The following is a 16,135-nucleotide window of genomic DNA, read 5'->3' as shown; positions in this document are numbered from 1 at the left end:
TAGTTTGGCCAAGTTACATGAATGATGGGATGTACAGAGCTTATCGCACTGGGTATTGCCCGGATGGATTGCCTGTTGCATCTTGGGTGGCAAAGGGATAGTGTTTAAGGCTTATAAGGAAGTTTACTTCCCAAAATCCCAGTTGTTGTTGTGGTTCAGGAGGTCCCTTGATTATGTTTCTGCACAGTTACAGTACCCCGGATCAAAGCAGCCCACAAGTAACAATATCCCCTGTGCCATATCTCCTGCAGCATAATGACCACTCGGAGTAAATAAGAGAAGCATGAAAAGACCACAACATAAAGTCCAGCATCTAATCGTCCTGGGACCTGAGGCTTGCACATTTTGCCATTCTTGCCTCAGGCATTTTTCTTCCAAAACTGTCCGTCTTGAGTTCATCCTGTCCCAAACATTCGCCTCGGGTCTATCTCTCTCTCTGAGTGTGTTTACTGTTCTCTTCAGCAGTGCATAAGTCTAAATCTGATTACTGTCCACGAGACTGGGCTCTATTTACAGAGGTATAAATTCTGCTCATCTGTGAAGCAGCTATTGATTTGTGGGCCGTCACTCTGTCCCGTTTTCTACCGCTAATCTTCCTCATTTCCCATGAAGTCTCCTGCTTAAGCAGTCTGGAGACATTGGGATTTCATTTGGAGTCATGTAGAGAGAGGATGCTGCAGTGTGGTACAATACACAGCAGGACAGACATTATGAAGTATGAAATGCTGTGCAGGGAGTGATGAAAGATGATAGCAAATTCCCTCAAATCACAGCGATGCCAATCACTCTGTCTGCCATTTCCTGAAAAAATCGTTATTTTTGAAAAAGTTTCCTTTTTTGCCATTCTTAGACAATGCATAACTCGAGTCTATAGTAAGTTTAAAGAGCCTTCAGACTTCAGAGCCTGGTCTGATATTTGATTTAAGCTGTTTTTGGAAAATAGGAAAAAAAGGTTTTCACATATTTTTCGTCAGAAAAATAATAAATGTTATTGTTCTCAGAAAATTATCTGCTTTAAAGAGCATATTATACATTAAAAAGGTCATATTTTGGTTTTGGGGGTCTCCAACAACAGGCTGATATGCATGCAAGGTCAAAAACACTTTCATTGTCCTATAATATGCATTTATTTTTACCTAATTATCCCAACGACTCTCATATGATTCTTTCAGCGATTCATTTGTTCCCAAACTCCTCTTTAGCATGATGCTAATCTGCACTAATTGGTCTGATGATCCTGTCTGTTGCAATTGGTCGACTGCGTTTAGCGTGAGACAGAGGGAAACGCCCAGCATGGCTTATCAACATTGTTGAAGTAGTCAAAGTGCAGAGTATATGTATGAACCCAATGCAGGAGTGCATTAAAGCAATGCAGTTTAGCACCAGCATATTGCTCTTTTCTTAACCATAAGTAAAAACATTAACACACATTCAGTATTAATCCACACAGTGGCAAAAGCTGAACTATTCTGAAACTTGACCTTCACACATGTGTAGAAACAGCTGATGGTGGCCATAGCAAAGACAAATGGCAGAGAATCGCGAGCTCACAAGCGCATTTAAATCTGTAAAGAAGGCGGCATGTATAGCATTTCAACATGGTTTTAGACGCGTTATGAGAAAGAGTTAACTAGATAGCGGTTACAAATAACAAAACACTTACCTACACTTGTGAACTGGAGGAAGAAACTGATCCATGAACTGCGTACTGTAAAGTTCCTGTCGAGCTCTGACAAAGTGCCATTCATCAATAGTCTTTTCTGATCCTTCCTTTAACAAACAGCCGACGATTCCCCTATTGCAGGGTAGATTATTGCATTAATTACCAGAATAATCACTCAGTAATTTTTACTCATCTTAAATAATGATCAGTCCCACTCACACCCACACTCACACTCTGCTAGTGCCTAAAGAGAAAGGCGTGTTTACGTTTTACCGACACTTCATATTTGGTATTGTGTACGAACAGGCAAAAGATCCGGACGAATCATTTAAATGACTCTGAGTCGAATCTTTTATTTAAAAAACATTATTTTTAAACAAGATGCACTTTCAAATTTAAACCTCAGATGGATGCTTTCATTCATTTAGTGCTGAAATAATAGGGGCTCTTTAAGAACACCAATCTAAATCCTGAGGTTCTAATTCCAATTTGAAGATTTGTATCAGTTTGCAGCCTATTAACAATTCATTTTCAAAACTGAATTTATTTTTTAGCGTTTCATAATGTATTTTGATAGACCCTTTTAGGCAAGCTCTTGATTATAACTCACTTCGCAAATACATGTAAATTAGCTGTCATTAGATAGACTGTCTTAGTAACTGCTAACTAGAAACTAGTAACCCATTGATCAAAACTTATTTTACTTACTATATATATTCTTAAACTAATTATTTTTATTCTTAATATTTCTATAAAATTCTACTAACACTAACCATTGACTAATATTCTATTAACTAATTAACTAATATTATGATTGTTAATAGACATGTACTATGACCGGACACTTTATTAGGTACACCTGTCCAACTGCTCATTAACGCAAATTTATAATCAGCCAATCACAAGGCAGCAACTCAATGCATTTAGGCATGTAGACATGGTCAAGACAATCTGCTGCAAGACATACCGAGCATCAGAATGAGGAAGAAAGGTGATTCAAGTGACTTCAAATGTGGCATGGTTGTTGATGCCCGATGGGCTGGTCTGAGTATTTCAGAAACTGATGATCTACTGGGATTTTCACGCACAACCATCCAGTGAGCGGCAGTTGTGTGGGTGCAAATGTCTTGTTGATGCCAGAGGTCAGAGGAGAATGGCCAGACTGGTTCCAGCTGATAAAGAGGCAACAGTACCTCAAATAAGCACTCGTTACAACTGAGGTATACAGAAGAGCATCTCTGAACCCACAACATGTCGAACCTGGAGGCGGATGGGCTACAGCAGCAGAAAAACCACACCGGGTGCCACTCCTGTCAGCTAAGAACAGGAAACTGACGCTACAATTCGTACAGGCTCTGATGAGCCTCAATTTCTGCTGCGAAATGTGGATGGTAGGTTCAGAATTTGGCATCAACAACATGAAATCATGGATAAATCCTGCCATGTATCAATGCTTCAGGCTGGTGGTGTTGGTGTAATGGTGTGGGAGATATTTTCTTGGCACACTTTGGGCCCATTAGTACCATTTGAAAATTGTGTCACCGCCACAGCCAACCTGAGTGTTGTTGCTGACCATGTCCATCTCTTTATGACCACAGTGTACCGATCTTCAGATGGCTACTTTCAGCAGGATAACTCACCAATGTCATAAAGCGTGAATCATCTCAGACTGGTTTCTTGAACATGTCAAAGAGTTCACTGTACTCAAATGGCCTACAAAGTCACCAGATCTCAGTCCGATAAAGCACATTTGGGATGTGGTGGAACCGGAGATTCACATCATGGATGTGCAGCCGACAAATCTGCAACAACTGCGTGATGCTATCATGGCAATATGGACTAAAGTCTCTGATGAATATTTGCAGTACCTTGTTGAATCTATGACACAAAGGTTTAAGGCAGTTCTAAAGGCAAAAGGGGGTCCAACCCGGTATTAGTAAGGTGTACCTAATAAAGTGGCTGGTGAGTGTAGTTAGTAGTTATAAACTTAATGAAATTGTTATAAAATATTGAAAAAATTATAGGTAGCCATCACATTTTTTTTTATCCAGTTGACTTGACCATTTATTGTTTTAAAGGGATAGTTCACCCCAATAAAAAAATTATTTCATCACTTACCCACATGTTATTTCATCTAATGAACACAAAGAAGGTACTTTGTAGTTTGTTAAACACTGGTAGCTACTTCAATGGCTACTGTGTACCAGTTACTGGTAACATTCTTCAAAATATCTTGTTTTGTGTTTTGTTGCATAAAAAAAGGTTTTAGAATCACTTAAATTTCAATTTTGGGCTGAACTTTTCCTTTATGATCTGATAAATGCCAGCTAAAGTATGAATTATTTTGTAATGGATTAATGCATATTGCAAAGGACTGTAAAGAAAAATATTTGTTTTTGCTTTAAGACTGGTACAGTAAATCTTACAGCAACACAATAACTAGGACTACTGGAACCTCTTGAATTATATTAGGATGGTAAACAATGACCTACAGTATGTCGTAAATCACATTAGAAAAGGGTAAGACCATTACAGCCATTAACAAGGACTGGGAAAAACAAAATCAAATGGAGACTCTAAAAGAAACAGTGCTCTCTTCAGACTATGCATGAAATGTAACCTTTAGTCATTATCCATAGTAATCTAACTATTTGCTATCTGTGTCTTTCTCTGTGGTGAAGCATGTGTTCAGCTGAGGGTAGATCAGACGCAGTTGACCTCTTGTTGCAATCAAAAGGCCATTTGAGCTCCTGGTGTAACTCTGGCATTAACTCAGTCTGATGGAGCATAGCTGTCCCTGTCTCAGACTTGAGCCGCTACACAGAGACTGCTCACAAATCTCTCTGAAGATCACGCAATCCTTCCGTGTGAAACTGACCTCCTAATGAGCTTAATTTTATTTGGGAAAATGAGGAGGACTGAAGCACTGTTGGAAAACATGAATCCAGGCGGAGGTGAGACTGCCGCTATAAATAGTGTTGTTTGTGAGAGGAAGTCAGGCTGCATTTAGCCCTTGTCACTCAAATGTCTTTTCTCTCACACAGACACACGTATGTCTTCTGTGCCACTGAACAGTCAGATGATTTCTATATCTATACACACCTCTGTGATCGGCTTTTCACTTACATTCATTCATCTGCCAGTCATGTTACACCACACCTCGCCCTAGACAATAAACGAGAGATTATACAAGTATTTACAGTGGTGTGGTTTACTGATTTATTTATTTTTTCACGTTTGTCACACTTTAATGTTTCAGATCATCAAATAAATGTAAATATTACTCTAAGGTAACACAAGTAAACACATCATGCAAACTCTAAATAAAGGTTTTTATCATTAAGGGAAACATTATCTAAATTACTACATAGCCCTGTCTGAAAAAAGGTTTTTGCCCCTAAACCTACCACTGGTTGGGCCCCCGTTAAAACACAACATAACTCTGGTTTATTACACCTGAGTTAAATTTCTCTAGCCACACCCTGGATTGTTTTCTGCCACACTTGTTTGCAATCAATAAATCACTTAAATATGACCTGCCTGACAAAATGAAGTAGACCAAAAGATCCTCAAAATAGCACATTGTGCCAAGATACAAATAAATTCATTCATTTTATTTCGGCAAAGTCCCTTTATTAATCTGTGGTCGCCACAGCGGAATGAACCGCCAACTTATCCAGCACATGTTTTACGCAGCGGATGCCCTTCCAGCTGCAACTCATCTCTGGGAAACATCCATACACACTCATTCACACTCATACACTATGGACAATTTAGCTTACCCAATTCACCTGTACCACGTCTTTGGACTGTGGGGGAAACCGGAGCACCCGGAGGAAACCCAAGTGAATGCAGGGAGAACATGCAAACTCCACACAGAAACACCAACTGCATGTTGCATGTTCTCCGTGCATTTGTGTGGGTTTCCTCCGGGTGCTCCGGTTTCCCTCACAAGTCCAAAGACATGTGGTACAGGTGAATTGGGTAGGCTAAATTGTCCATAGTGTATGAGTTTGAATGAGTGTGTATGGATGTTTCCCAGAGATGGGTTGCAGCTGGAAGGGCATCTGCTGCGTAAAACATGTGCTGGATTAGTTGGTGGTTCATTCCCCTGTGGTGACCCTAGATTAATAAAGGGACTTTGCCGAAAATAAATGAATGAATTTATTTGTATCTTGGCACAATGTCCTATTTTGAGGATCTTTTGGTCTACTTCATTTTGTCAGGCAGGTCATATTTAAGTGATTTATTGATTGCAAACAAGTGTGGCAGAAAACAATCCAGGGTGTGGCTAGAGAAATTTAACTCAGGTGTAATAAACCAGAGTTATGTTGTGTTTTAACGGGGGCCCAACCAGTGGTAGGTTTAGGGGCAAAAACCTCAATGTGATATTATATTTGATTCCCGGAATAGATATTGACATGTCATCTAAATCTACTAAACCCCCAAATACTCTCTAATTACATGCTAATAATAGATAGCTGATGTGGATTCTAGTACTATAATCATACTTCTTTCAGTGCATCTCAAATTAAAGGGTAATGAAAACAGACATCTAGTGTGAAGTGAGCTTGTGTACATTTAAACAGACCCACATCTGTTCTTTCTGCTTCTCCATCACCTCATTAAATCAAAACAGACAGAGGTGAAATGACCGAGAATTACATCAGCCTATAGTTCAGGACAAGAACACGTGAAAAACAGACAAACACACAATCGTAAATACTGGATCAGATGCCACATTTATGTCAGACATTAAACAACATTTATAGCTGACAGGAACACAGTTTGTCAGGCAAGTGGAGAAGCATTGTAGCGTTTGCATCATACCTGTCTGAAAGTACAGGTGCTCAGCTACATCTGTTTCTCTAACTCCACACCTGCAAAAAGACATGCTCACGACTGCTCCCCTGAGAGGTGCATACTGGGTAATACTGGCATTCCCCGAAGGCAAGTTATGTCCAAATTGATCAGCTATGCTGCAGGAAATCTAATTTAACATAACCACATCAGAGAAAGAAAGAGTGGAAACACAGAGCAGACACAGAATGCCCAAGTACAAGTGAATGTGTTTGTGAAGGCAACTCCCATAACACACACCTGCTCATGTCTGTGTAAGTTTGACTGGACGTTTTAATGTGTGTTTGAAAACAGTTAGGAAGCTATTAGCTGGTGTTGCAGACAGTAGAAATATTTCAGCTCTGGCTGATGCAACCCAAATTCATACAATTACTAATCGTTCCTGCAGCTCTGTGTAGACACAGGTGTGCTCTGTTATTCCTGTTCTCTTAAACATCCTCCTCAAAGTCACTAATGGTGTCCTGTTGTATTTAGCCCTGCTGCGGTTCAGGCTGTGTCTTTTTGCTGGCCATGTGCAGTAGTTGAACTCTGCTGCTTTTTCGGAGATTGGAAGAAAATCTTGCATCTCTTCCTCCTACCTGAAACAGTCACTTTCAGCCTTGAGCAAACACATTACATAAAACCCATAAACAAGTAAACAGAGCCCCAACAAAATAGTTCAAACTCTTACAGAAATAAAATCCCTCAGTGTTTTTTTAGTGTCCAATTCACATAGCTGGGATTTCATTTGTATAAATGTACACAATCCTTTTATCCCTTATTACCACTTGTAGTTCATCCAGAAAGGAAATGCTGTTAATTTGCTCACCCTCAGGCCATCCACAGTGGAAGGTTTAGGTTTTTGTTCAGGACAGCATTTTAGCTAAAGAAGATTTTTAGCTAAAATTATGATCCTAGTGATTTCATTTCATTCATTCATTTTCCTTTGGCTTAGTCCCTTTATTAATCTGTGGTCACCACAGCAGAATGAACTACCAACTTATCCAGCAAATCTTTTACACAGTGGATGCACTTCCAGCTGTAATCCAGTATTGGGAAACATCCATACACACTCATTTACACTCATACACTATGGCCAATTTAGCTTATTCAATTCACCTATAGCGCATTTCTTTGGACTAGGGGAATCCGGAGGATTCGGAGGAAACCCACACTAACACGGAGTGAACATGCAAACTCCTCACAGAAATTCCAGCTGACCCAGCCAGGACTCGAACCAGCGACCTTCTTGCTGTAAGGCAACAGTGCTAACCACTAAGTCACTGTGTCGCCCATCCTAGTGATTTATAAAATGTAAATCAATGGCTATCTGTACTTTGAGTGTAAAATGACATATACAGAGAGTAAAGAAAAAATACGCTTGGCTCCTGACAATAAACACTGAGGTCCTGTGAAGTGGCCTCTGCAGAAACTGAACAGTACTGTATTTACAACAATGTTACTTTAAATTCAGGGATTTAGCATTGTTGCCTCACAACAAGAAGGTCGCTGGTTCGAGTCCTGGATGAGTCAGTTGGCATTTCTGTGTGGAGTTTGCATGTTCTCCCTGTGTTGGCTTGGGTTTCCTCCAGGTGCTCCTGTTTCCCCCACAGTCCAAAGACATGCACTAGATGTGAATTGAATAAGCTAAATTGTCCATTGTATATGAATGTATACCGCGAGTGTGTATATGTGTTTCCTAGTACTGGGTTGCAGCTGGAACAGCATCCGCAAGTAAAACATTTGCTGGCATAGTTGGCAGTTCATTCCCCTGTGGCAACCATTGATAAATCAGACTAAGCCGAAAGAAAATGAATGAATGAATTCAGGGCTTGGCATTAGTATATTGCAGAATTTGGGAATTGGCATTCACCCTGAGCATTCAAACAAAACATCACAATGATGTTGTTAAAGATTACCTAAATACTTCTAGAAGAATAGAGCTGACTATTGGTAATTTGAGGTTTAGCTTATTTCAATATCATAACAATAATATTATAATAACAGAAAGTCACTGATATGATCCTGCTTGATTAGTTTTAATTTTACCTATATGTTTGTTGGTCATTAAAACATGTTTATTATTAATAATAATATCTTTATGAAAGTAGAATGGCAGATTTTACAGGATCATATGTATACATTATTTCATAAACAATTATGGATCATTTTCTCAGTGAGAAGTGTGTTTAGGAAATTTATTGTATCTGTTTACTCCCACTTAAGTTGTTCCAGACCTACAAGGCTTTCTTCCTTGGAATAAAAGAAAATCACAAAGATTTGTAATAAGGTTTAGAGAATTCATTCATTCATTTTCATTCACTTTTCCGGGGCCGGGTCGCAGGGGCAGCAGTCTCAGGAGAAATCCTCCAGTCAAGAAACAATTCCTCCAGCTCCTCTGGGGGGATCCCGAGGTGTTCTTAGACTAGCCGAGAGATATAGTCCCTTCAGTGTGTCCTAGGTCTTCCCCGAGGCCCCCTCCCGGTGGGACATGCCTGGAACGCTTCACTAGGTAGGCATTCAGAAGGCATACAAAACAGATGTCCAAGCCACCTCAGCTGACTTCTCTCGATGTGGAGGAGCAGCGGCTCTACTCCAAGCTTCTCCCGGGTAACAGAGCTTCTCACCCTATCTATAAGGGTGGACCCTGCCATGGAAACTCATTTCAGCTGCTTGTATCCAAGATCTTGTCCTTTCGGTCATGACCCAAAGCTCATGACCATTGGTGAGAGTAGGAATATAGATTGACCGGTTAATTGAGAGCTTTGCCTTTTGGCTCAGCTTCTTCTTTACCACAACACACTAGTATATCACCCGCATTACTGTTGCCGCTGCACCAATCTGCCTGTCAATCTCACGTTCCATCCTTCCCTCACTCATGAACAAAACCCCAAGATGCTTGAACTCCTCCACCTGTGGTAAGGACTTTCCTCCAACCTGGAGATGGCAAACCATCTTTTTCCGGTGGAGCAGCATGGCCTCGGACTTGTAGGTGCTGATTCTCATCCCAGCCGTGTCACACATGGCAGCAAACCGCCCCAGTGCATACTGAAGCCAACAGAACAACATTGTCTGTGAATGACAAAGATGAAATTCTGTGGTCCCCGAACCGGACCCCCTCAGGCTCAAGGCTGTGCTTTGAAATTCTGTCAATAAAAATTTTGAACTGAATTGGTGACAAAGAGCAACCCTGCTGGAGTCCAAACTGCGCTGGAAACAAGTCTGACTAATTGCTGGAAATGCGAACCAAACTCCTACTCTGTTCATGCAGGGACCTGACAGCCCTTAACAGAGCACCTCTGACCCCATACTCCCAGAGCAACCTCCACAGAATGCCATGAGGGACATGGTCGAATGCCTTCTCCAAGTCCACAAAACACATGTGGACTGGTTGGACATATACTCCCATGAACCCTCGAGCACCCTGGTGGGGGTATAGAGCTGGTCCAGTGCCCCACAGCCTGGACGAAAACCGCATTCTTCCACCTGGATCCTAGGTTCAAACAACAGCTGGATCCTCCTCTCCTGGCATAGACTTTCCCAGGGAGGCTGAGGAGTGTGATCCCTCTATAGTTGGAGCACACCCTCCGAATTATCCCTGTAATGTACTAATAATCACGTATTAGTGGTGAATCTTTGAGGTGAGGTATTTTTAACTCTTGAATGAATTGCGGGGATTAACCATCCCTGTGCAGCTTTCTGCTACAAATACCAACAACAAATTAAGCAAACCTTACTTTGTAAAAACCTGCAGTGTGCTTGTTTAAAGAGGGCTGGTGATTCAATACTATAATTTCCTGCCAAATTTGGAGACTATGAGCTGCAGAAGGGACTTGCTGTATTCCCAAAAGACATTTAAATGAAACCATCCTAAGTGAAAACATATTCAAATTCTGTTTTAAAATTAGGTGGTGAATTAACTTGTACTGGAGTGTGGGGATTTGTTTTGTAGCTGTTCTCTGATGAGGATATAGGAGGGGAGTGGGTTATTTTACAGCCGTTCTCACTGTTAATGTCCTCTCTGACGCCACTGCGGTGAATCCTTTCTCCCTACGGATTACTGATGCCACGAACAACACACATTATCTTAATAACAGACTAATCATCCAAGTCACTTAGCATATCATGTTTATATCTGCTTTAATTGTTGCCTGTACCTGCTCAGCTAATGGAAACAGATTGGCCGCTCTGTGGGAAGAGCTGCTGGGAGTTTAGTGAAGCTCTGTGCTGAAAGATGTGCTTTTGTTCTGTGATTGTAACAGAGTTTCCTTTTTTCTCTTCTTCTGCCTTTGAGAGGAACACACACACCTCCTCACACCCACTCATCCTCCGAGGCTTGAGTCCAGTGAGGAAGTACAATGATAAAGGTGTCCTACATGTGTGACTTGCCATGTGAAACTATGAGAGGAATCACTATGCTGAATTACACCTTTAGGTCAAAGGATGATCATGCACCTGAGATTAAATACGATTAGTGTCTTCCTCTCTCGTTCATTTTCTCTTTATCTGCTTGAATATTATGCATCATTAAAATAATTAAGTCTCGTCGTGCCCGGCTTCAGAAGGACTTCAAGGCCTTTTAACGGCGATGATGAGAAATGCAGCCACATCTATCACTTCACTGTCTCTTCTTCTGGCACATCACATGACCTAATTTCATCACTTCCTGTATCAATCAGAGCTACAGCCACTGTCTGGATGTGGGCATTCATTCTAAAGATATTTGCACAAACGTGGTCTTAGGAAACAGAATTTCTGCACTTTCATAAACAAAAGTAGCTGTTGTAACTAAAGCGTGTCTGTGAGTATGATTATTATATCCTTTTTGATGATGTCCTTTTTACAGAGATGTTTATTTCAATATGTAGATTTTCATGCGGCATGGTGGCTCATTGGTTGGCACTGTCGCTTCTCAGCAAGAAGGTCGCTGGTTTGAGTCCTAGCTGCTTCGGTTTCCCCCACAGTCCAAACACATTCCGCATAAGTGAAGTGGCTGAACTAATTTGGTCATAGTGTATGAGTGTGTGTGTGTGTGTGTGTGTGAATGAGTGTGTATATGTGTTTCCCAGTAATGGGATGCAGCTGGAATGGCATCCACTGCGTAAAACATATGCCAAATTAGTTGGCGGTTCATTCCGCTGTGGTGACCCCTGATAAATAAGGGACTAAGCTGAAAGAAAATCAATAAATGAATGATGTACTTTCATCTGAAATGTAATTTTGCACAGGGGCAGGGCTAATTTTTATGCCTAATTTTCTTGTAGCAAACTAACTGTAAGAGCAGCGTGGTTAAGAATATTGTGGCTGAAGCCACACGTCAGATCACTCCAGAAGCAAATGGTCAGACATTGATTGTACTGATTTAATGTGCACAGATTCATTGTTCAAAATAAAAGTACAAATAACAATAAAATTGTTTTGTTCAAATTAAAGTCAATAGCACCTTAAAAAATTATGTTTTTTAAAATGCTTTATTTATACATTGTAAAACACATTACAAAATATAGGACAACAAAAACAAGCAACAATAAACAAATACACTGAAAAGTATTTTGAGCAAAAAATAAAAAAACACTAGTGCAATCTTACAAACAGTAAATACAGGTCTACAATGTGCTGACCAGAACTAGTATACAGTACCAAGCTGGAAGATGGGGTGGGGACTCAATCAGTATGAACAGGGTCAAGCTGAAGAGTTTGGACATGCTTGTGAAGGGGTTCACACAGTTTATCGTAAGTAATGCTATGGCGGTGATGAGAGTACCTAATTTTCTCTAATTTCATAAAATAAAGAACATTTCTTATCCAACAAGTGTGAGAAGGAGGGTAAGGGCTCTTTCATTTCAGAAGAATTAATCGCCTAGCCAGAAGGATTAAGGGTTACAAAGTATGCAAAATGAGAGGGTAAAGTGTGGCCAGGTGGGAGAACCCCAAATAAACTAATAATTGGACAAGGTGGAATATCAACAGTGGTAATAGCAGACAACAAGAGGAAAAATTGCCTCCAAAAAGAAAGCAGGAAAGGACAGGATCAAAACATATGAATTAGAGTAGCTGAACCAGAATGACACCTGTCACACTCAGGGTCAATAGACAAGTTGATCTGTACTGAACATTTGACCATGTAACATAATAAACAACTTTGCCTGCTTAAAGGTTCTCTCTCTTTATCAATAATGATACAGTAAGTTTATTGTAGTCATAGTAATTATATTGGAGGTAGATAAATAATTGATTTATACAGTACATGCCTTACTTATACTATATTCTGTTCCTATTGTCTTCCGATTAAGCTTCTAGTCTTACACTTTTGAAATTCTCAAGTCAACAAGGCGGTAAAACATTTCTCAGGGATTTTGGTCCACATTGCATGACAGTATCATGTCTTGCTGCAGATTTCCCAAAGGTGCTCTATTGGATTGAGATCTGATGACTGTTGAGGCCATTAGAGTTCAGTGAACCCATCGTGATTTTAAAGAGTTTGAGAGGATTTGAGCTTTGTGACAAGGCAGGTGATTATGCAGGTCGTACCCATCACAAGATGGGTTGATGAGGCTCATAAAGGGAAAGGCATGATCAGCGACAATACTGAGGTCAGATTTAGCTGTTTAAATAATGTTCACTTGGTAGGGGCCCAAATTGTACCAAGAAAATAGACCCCAAACCATTACAACACCAGCAGCTTGTTAAAATACCGGGCAAATGCATTATATGTTCATGTCATGCCACATTTTAAGCATATCATTAAAATTTCACAGAACTCGTCAAGACCCATCAGCAACCTTTTTACAGTTTTCTGTTGTACAATTTGCTGATCTCATGTGAATTGTATAAGTTTACTGTTATTAGCTGACAGGAGGTGGCGGTGGTGAGCTCTTCTGTTGCTGCTGCTGCAGCTCATCTGTTTCAAGGTTTGCGGTGTTGTGTGATAACCTGCAGATCTTGGTTGTGGTTGTTATTTTTTGTTTTTGAACATTCTTTATTAACCCAAGAAATGACTGCAGTGGAGTTGCAATCTTTTAAATCACTGTTCTGCCTTATTCTGGTACTTGGCTTGAACTTTGATATCTAAATCTTATACAACAGATAATGACTAAAGGCTATCAATTTAATGTAAGACGCTGTCCCACAATAGATATCAGAAATTACTGCTCTATAGTAAAATAATAGGTTTTTTAATTTGTTATTTTATTTAATGACAAAAAGTGTTTTAAAGATTTTGTTGACGATCTGCCACCTTCAATATCATATCTCATCCTCTTTTTGACTTGCTATTGTAAAAATATAGATTGTGACATTTGCCTGGTATAATTAAATAGTACCAAACAAACCAATTAGTAGATCAGTCATGAGACTCATCATAGTAACACAAAAAGCTGTCTCTCCTAAACTATTTGTGACATTTGGATGTCTTGCTACATAACCGGCACATGCAAATTTAACAAAATGTAATTTGGGAAAAGCAAACTGGATGAGACAAGTCGAACTGATTGCCTGCATATTTGTAAAGTTAGTTACAGCTCGCGCTTTCTTTATTCCACATTTTACGCCTGTATACTTTAATTAACAGCGCTGCTCATCGGCGGCGGAGCGCGCGCGGACTGAAAGAACGTTCCGCCTGCATCTGATTTGGATGATTTCGTTCCGGGTTGTCAGTGGCTGTCAGGTCTCCACTCCGTGCTGCTATTGAAATGATTTTCTGTTCGCCATCTCTTTGTTTTGGCTGGCATCAATCTCATTTTGCCTGCTTTGAGACAGCTGCCAGATTAATCTCGGAGTCTGTGCGCAAACCCATGCCGAAAGAAGCTGAGGAAGGTGAGAAAGGGCGAATTGTCATTCATAAACCTTCTATACGAGCTCACAAATATGCCCCGTTCACCCTTTACGTGATTGTTTTCTGCTTTTTGACTTAACACACACTAAGTTAGGCTATACTGTCACAGAGCACACAGCCTCCAGTGGATCTGAGCGCCTGCGCTTGTCATTCATTGCTGTGGTGCCAGTTCACGCACTAGCGACAGACAGCAACCATTCAGCTGTTTTAGAAATCTCTTGAGATGATGATTTAGAAAGTGAAGAAAACACTCCATCCCTTCTCATCCACACACACTCGTTTTAATAATGCGTGGTTTGTGTATCTTTAGCAACTTTGCTGTTGTTCTGGGAAACGCGACACTATAAAAAGCACAAAGCGTGTTTGGATTTCCAGCAGATAACGTGATATTTTGGGGAGACACTTGAAGGCTCATGCTGTTGAGCGCTGTCCACGAGCGGTGGTGCTGAACCTGTGTGTTGCGCTCAAGAGCCTCGCGTATGTTGAGAGACTGGCTCTTCATAAGCAGTATCACGCGTGTAAAGACACAAGCCACATATGAGGAGGAGCGCGTGCCGGCTGGGGAAGCTTAGCCTTCTTCTGACCGCGTGCATAATTTCTGTATATGATCACAGATGCGGTGGGATTCAAACTGCTGCCTTGGGATAACGGGTGTAGGGTTGGTTTCCCTCCCTAAATCTAAAAGTTAATAACTACTGTGCAGGGATAAATTGGAGTTAGATCAGTGGCTACATAGAACTTTTGCTTACATATTTTTATGTGTGCGTGCACAGAAAATTATGTAATCTATGGATTTAACACTTATGTTATTTAAAGTAGTCTATATTATTTTTAAAATAACATGTTTCCACACTCACGTGTGCTTTTGGATTAATCTTGGTTGAAATAATTGGTACGATCAGATTTTTTGTTGGGCTGTTTTGGGTTTTGAACACATTTTTCAATCATTTGGAACAGGTCTTTCAATTGCATGACGGGGTTTTAAGATACTCCCCTATAACTTCATTATGTAACAGGTGTAAACAACGACCTTCACGTGTTTGTTCCTTACTTGTGCGTGTTGGCTAATACATGGATTGCAAACGTTATTATCAGCCAAACCCATTTGGCATTAAACATTTAACTAATTGAAGCTACTCTGAGGAACTTAATATTCAAACAATTTAACAACATAATTGCATGTTCTTCTCTGATGTCCCTTACAGGTCACACTGACATGCAGGTAAACATACGATATAGAATTGATCTGCTCTAAAAGACAAGATTTATTTTTTTCTTATTTTGGCTGGGTCAGTTGGAATTTCTCTGTGGAGTTTGTATTTTCTCTCTGTGTTTCCCCACAGTCCAAAGACATGCGGTATCGGTGAATTGAATAACAGTGTATGTGTGTAAAAAAGTGTGTATGGGTGTTTCCCAGTGTTGGATTGCGGCTGGAAGGGCATCCACCGCGTAAAACATATGCTGTTTGTTCATTCCGCAGTTGGCGGTTCATGCTGCTGTGGCGACCCCGGATTAAAAAATGGACTAAGCCGAAAAGAAAATTAATGAATGAATAATATGATTTAATTAATTAGCACTATTGCCTCACAGCACGAGGGTCACTGGTTCGAGTCTCAGTTCGAGGCTTTTCTGTATGGAGTTTGCATGTTCTCCACGTGTTTGCGTGGGTTTCCACCACAGTCCATAGGCATGCAAAAAGGTGAATTAGAGAAACTAAATTGTAGTAGTGTGTGAACGAGAGAGTGTGTGGGTGGGGGTGTTTCCCAGCACTGAGGGTTGTAAAACTTGTAAAACTTTTA

Source organism: Danio aesculapii, chromosome 7 (genome assembly GCF_903798145.1).
Source record: "Danio aesculapii chromosome 7, fDanAes4.1, whole genome shotgun sequence".
Taxonomy (NCBI): domain Eukaryota; kingdom Metazoa; phylum Chordata; class Actinopteri; order Cypriniformes; family Danionidae; genus Danio; species Danio aesculapii.
The sequence above is the reverse complement of the archived record's forward strand: the minus strand, read 5'-3'. Positions refer to the sequence as shown.